Raw genomic sequence first — 6,000 nt, 5'->3', positions numbered from 1 at the left:
CATTGGTCTGGGGTGCAGGTTAGTAAATAGATACATGCTGAATTTGCCTGTACTGGGAGAAGTACATCACAGACCCTCCAAGTCCCTATTTTCACTGGAGAAATGTTGGAGGGTATGGCAGGGAAGCAGGCAGAGGGCCTTCTTGGAATGCCCTCCCATCAGATGTCAAGGAAATGAGCAACTATATAACATTTAGAAGACATCTGAGGGCAACCCTTTTAAGGCGTAATGCTTTATTATGTTTTTATATATGTTGGAAGCTGCCCAGAGTGGCTGGGGCAACCCAGTCCAGTCAGATGAGTGGGGTATAAATAGTAAAATGAGGAGGAGGAGGAGAGAATAGGATGTCCCTATTTCCATCAGAGAAATGTTAGAGGGTATGGAATCATGATTGTGAGAAATTATATGGAATGAAAAGGCATGGTGGGGGCAGGGAGAGAGACCAACCCCAAAGCCCAAAGATCCTAATGTGACTTCAGGACTCTTATTCCACAGACCAGTGGACTGGAAATGGGGGTAATGAGGAGGTGATCATCTCACTTGCTAAGCCCTGACAGCTCCTGTCTGCACCCAGCATGCAGATTCCGAGCATCATCTTCTCAACACTCCCCTTCCTCTGTAACCTGCACCATACCGTGAAGCATTCATGGTAATTGCTCGAAATTGTAGAATAGCTCAGCAACATTGGGGTGTGGGGAAGCCAATGCTTCTGAGAGCACGATAAAAAACAAAGTAAGGAAGAGCCAAGAACCTCTTTCACAAGCCATTAGCATGACCCCTGGTTTCCGACTTCCTGTTTCCAACACGTAAGAAGCTCTTTCTTCACAGCAGCAAAAAGGGGGAGACATCTGAGCAGGTGCCTAAGGCCTCCACTGCACGTGTAGGGAAAGAGACGGGTCGGAGAGAATATTCTCATACTTGCACTGGAGCAGTTGATTGAAAGCTTGTATCATTGAATTAACTTCCAGGCCAAGCAGGCAAGCCGGTAGTCAAGGCCAGGGCTTTCCTTCTTGCGTACTCATTTTGACATCCTTTACCCATTCTCTCAAACACTACCAGCTATCACTGAACTCTGCTGCAGGCTCCTTGGCAAAACAGTGGAAAACAAAAGGCGAACATAAATAAAAAGTGGCATGATATGCCTTTCTGCCCAGTTGGATCAGCACACAGCCTTTGACTGCAATGTTATTTAAAACAGCTTCACATTGGATCTCGCATAGATTTGATTTATACTTCCATGCAGGAGCATGTGATGAGCACAAGTGATTCACACTTCCAATTAAATGGGCTTGGAAGCCCAAGTTCACCAGCCAATGTTTTTGAAAATGCATCATAAGGGCAGCCTTTTCCCCAACCAGTTGCCTTCCAGATGTTTTGAACTACAACTCCCATCATCCCCAGCCGGCACGTGGAGTTGTGGTCCAAAACGTCTAGAAGGCAACAGGTTAAGGAAGGCTGAGTTAGGGGAAAGTGTGCTTACCAATGAATATGTTAAACAACGTACAAGAATGCATCACATCAGGGGAAATTGCTTGCAAAAATGTATGCCTTAGTAATTTCTCCTAATAAACACATTATATATGCAGTTTATCATACTAAAATGCTGGTGAATTTTCATGAGGACTTAAAAAAAAAACCCACAAAAAACTGATGCAGAAGTATAAAGAATGAAATTTAAGACTGGAAAAATAAGAAACTGAGAGAACCAAAATTGACAGATGTTTTGGCCCGCAACCCCCATTGTCCCTGGCTTCCTCTAGTTCAAATATTATATACAATGTCTGTCCTGGCCTCACAGTGGTTTACAACAATTTAAAATTACAGTGAAGTTTAAAAGGAAACAAACAGGCTTACATGCATGTTTACTCAACTGAAAAGTAAGGTAGGTTAGCATACACAAATAACATGCAATGGCTTCCAGAGAAATGAAGAGCAAATGGTTTTTTTAAGTTAATGCTTGAGATAAAACAATAGGCAGCCAGTTCATTGCTTATTTCTTTACTGGAGATTTATGGAAAGTTGGAAAGGCTTGAATCTAAGCACCTGAACAGCTGTGGTGAAGCTTTGACCCTCCCAATGTTGCTGAACTACAATTCCCATCAGCCCCAGCCAACAGTGCCAATGGCCAGGGATGGTGGGAGCTGTAGTTCAGTAACATCTGACCAAAGGTTCCTCACAGCTGCACTAGAAGATCCCTAATCCCGAAGGATCCCTCATTCTAAACCAAAACCTGTGTAGTCATTCAAATTACATTAAGCAAGTGCACATGAGGGAGGGCCATGTGTACACTGGTTGAAGATCCACTATGGAGCTTATGAATATACAATTGTATATGTATTGGGTCCTCTCTCTGTAGCTGCGGACTGTTCTTTTCCTATTCCACACAGAAACCTCTGCACATAATAATAATAATAATAATAATAATAATAATAATATATTATTTATACCCCGCCCATTTGGCTGAGTTTTCCCAGCCACTCTGGGTGGCTTCCAATCAAGTGTTAAAAACAATACAGCAATACACATATATTGCATACACAGGCATTTCAATGGAAGATGGACAGGTTGGGGGCATGGCCAACTGCAATGATCCTTCTCCCTTCCTATGTGCTCTCTATCATTTGAAGTTTTCAATATAGTAACATGTCACTCCTAAATCTCAAAACATGGAGGAATGCAAGAAATGCATTATATGAAAGAATGCATTCCTTCAATTACATTGGGTTGAAGCCAGCTAGGACTTTATATAGTTTTGCAATCCCCTTCCCCCGCCCCCAAAGAAAATAACAAATTTGGAGCATCTTAATTTAAACATTCATATTAATCCATCCATTCAAACCAGTTCATCCCAGAAAACATTTTTAATAAGTTGCACCAAATGCAATCTGTTTCATTACCAAGGCAAATACATACTTCAGAAGAGCTTTGTGGAGCCCTGGAGATAAAAGGTGCTTTTTTTGGCAGTGATAATTTGGCAACATGCAGAGAGAGAGAGAAAGAAAGGGGGAGAGAAGCTTGTTTCAGAAGGAAAGGACTATCTACATTTTTTCCATGATATAAAAGGATCGGATTTTAACAAGAGCATCATGAGAGCTCTCCCCTCCTCTCCATCCCACTGCAATGTGCCAGATCCACTTCTGGTGTATTTCTGTATGCATCTGATCTGATGTGTTTGAGGAACCTTGATGACAGGCCAGGATGTTAAGTCTTAGTTCAATTTTTATTACACTTCATATAATGCTTGATTCAGTAGTGACTGCAGAAATTTTCATACCTGAGCCCAAAGTCAAAATTACACCTTCCCGCTCTGGGTTAAACTGATTTCTTCAGCAAACAATGACAGAGATGAAGATTAGAGAGAGAAAAATAGCAAGCCTGCTACCCAGACATTGCCTGGACGGACTGCTTCATGTAGTTTCATAAGCTTGGCTTCTGTCTAGGGGTGTCAGAAGGCATCTGTGACAGATAGACCTTGGGTCAGCCTCCTGATGACCCAGAAACCAATCAGGGCTGGGTGGAGTGTCATCTAATCAGGAGAGAGTAGGGAATTAAAAGTTAGAACCTGACAGTTAAGACTGTCAGATAGGGCTTGACTGTGTGTGAGAACTCAGGGCTTGTCTGTCAGTGAGTTAGGGCTTGGAAAGTGCTTAGATAGGGATACGTTTAGAGCCTGGCTATGACTGAGTCAGGGGTTAGCTAGGCAGGGCAACCCAGATTGTTTCTTTAACGGGAGAGGGTAAATCTCAGAAGAGGCTGGAAGTGGGTTTTTTTTTTTGATAATGTAAGATCAATATCCATTCTAAGTCTATTTAGTCTGTTTAGGTAAATGTAAAGGGACCCAAGACAGTTAAGTCCAGTCACAAACGACTCTGGGGTTGCGGCGCTCCTCTTGCTTTACAGGCCAAGGGAGCCGGCGTTTGTCCACTCTGCAGACAGTTTTTCTGGGTCATGTGGCCATCATGACTAAGCCGCTTCTGGCGAAACCAGAGCAGCGCACGGAAACGCCGTTTACCTTCCCGCCGGAGCGGTATTTATTAATCTACTTGCACTTTTTTGGCGTGCTTTTGAACTGCTAGGTTGGCAGGAGCTGGGACTGAGCAACAAGAGCTCACCCTATCAAGGGGATTCGAACCACCAACCTTTTGATCGGCAAGCCCAAGGTTTAGTGGTTTAGACCACAGCGCCACCTATTTAGAGGCAAGGTTAAAGTGTGACTTTTAAGAAAGTTATTAAATATTTCTGTGTTTGTTTGAAAGAGTATTGTGCCTTTCCAAACTATTTGGCTAAACCATTAGGCCAAATGGCAAAGTTGATTGTTATATGTATTATTCTTATTGCTGCTGAAAAATACATCAAACCAACCCAAGCTGGAGAGTGACACGGCTGACAAGTGCTGGGGTTTTGCTTATGCAGAATTCCCCCAAGTGACCTGGGCCAAATCTCTTCGCATTGCATGGACATCTGGCCTAGGCCAGCCCATTACTAACACTAAGCCATAAGGTGTTAGTGCTCTGGAAAAGCTGTGTGTGGCTAAGTCTGCAGTGCTGGGGATTCTGAAATGTGGGCAGAGGTCAAAATGGCTTCAATGAGCAAGGAAGGGGAATTACAACAAGAGAATGGGGAAGATGGGTGGGGGAGAACCAATGCTTATTTTTAAACCAGCGTTTTATTCAGCGGCACAATCATGACAGCTCTTCTTGTAGATGTCCTCTTTTCTTTATTATTGGGAAGGGTCCTGTCTGTGGGTCAAGCCACACACTGTGCTGAATATGTTTTTCTTAAATTAATTGCAGCCACAGCGCACTCTGGGTGGTGTTGGGATGATAGCATCTGAGTCGGAGAGAGGAGAATTCTCCCTTTCTTTCCCAGTTATGGCTTCCACCAAAAATTCCCCCACCTAGCCGGTGCAGCTATGCATCACAACTGGAAGCAAAGGAAACTTCTTTTTATTGAGCTTTGTAGCCACAGGAGGGAAGCTGATATTCAGAGGGGTTTTTTTTTGGGGGGGGGGGGAATAAGGGGAACACAGCTGTGAAGATAAAAAAATAAACCTTCTCCCATGCAACTGTGATTCTGATCATAACTGCTCCTTCAATGGCCATCATTAATTTGAGATAACAAGAGATGTTTCTGGGACATAGGAAGCTGCTATCTAATGAATTGGACCATTGCTCCTACTAACTCAGTAATATCTAAACTGACTGGCAGTGGGTTTCCTGGATTTCAGACAGGGGTCCCTTCCAGCCCTATCAGGGATTAAACCAGGCAGGGACCTTCAGCATCCAAAACAGAAGACTGAAGATGAGTTATGCATTAGGCATGATGTGTAGTTTGTCCATGAAATGGCCAGTATCAGGCCCTTGGAACTATGTTACTGTTATGAGTTTGGATGGGGGTATTAAGATGTATGCCATCTTAATCATGGGATCCAGCAAGTGTTAAAATCTACTAAAGTCTTCTAATTCCTGGAACAGCCAGGCCAGCTTCCTGGTGAGATGTAAGGAGAACAAAGGAAGGGTCTCTGTGTGAGATGGCAAATGGGTGGGAGCCCCTTCCTCAACTCTGGGTAGTGAGAAAGACAGAACCAGAATTTAGAGTTAAAAGTTGCAGTGATGTGGGACAGAGCAGCAATCTGGGTGAAGACAGAGAGACAGAACCATGTTTGATGTCTGTTTGAATCCAAGGCTGTGACTACAGGAGAAACAAGACCCTCATGAACCCCTCCACTGTAGGCTCAGGTTGTATACATATGTAAATAAACCATATATCATAAAGACACCACAGTCTCTACGGTCCCTCATTCCAAGGAAACCAAACCCTGGAATCTCACAGGGCTCAGCGATTGGGGTTGCAGGCAGCATTACTTTTCTGCATATTTCTTCATTTGATCCTCACCATGCAGAAAAGTCAAACTAATAGAGCTAATAGGGTGAAGTGGAGAAAAGGGACATTCAGGGATCCTTGTTGCAATTCATTGCACATTTATTTTAAGAAATCACT

The sequence above is a fragment of the Podarcis cretensis genome (genome assembly GCF_951804945.1).
Source record: "Podarcis cretensis genome assembly, chromosome: 7".
NCBI classification, from domain to species: domain Eukaryota; kingdom Metazoa; phylum Chordata; class Lepidosauria; order Squamata; family Lacertidae; genus Podarcis; species Podarcis cretensis.
This window is presented reverse-complemented; position numbering follows the sequence as displayed.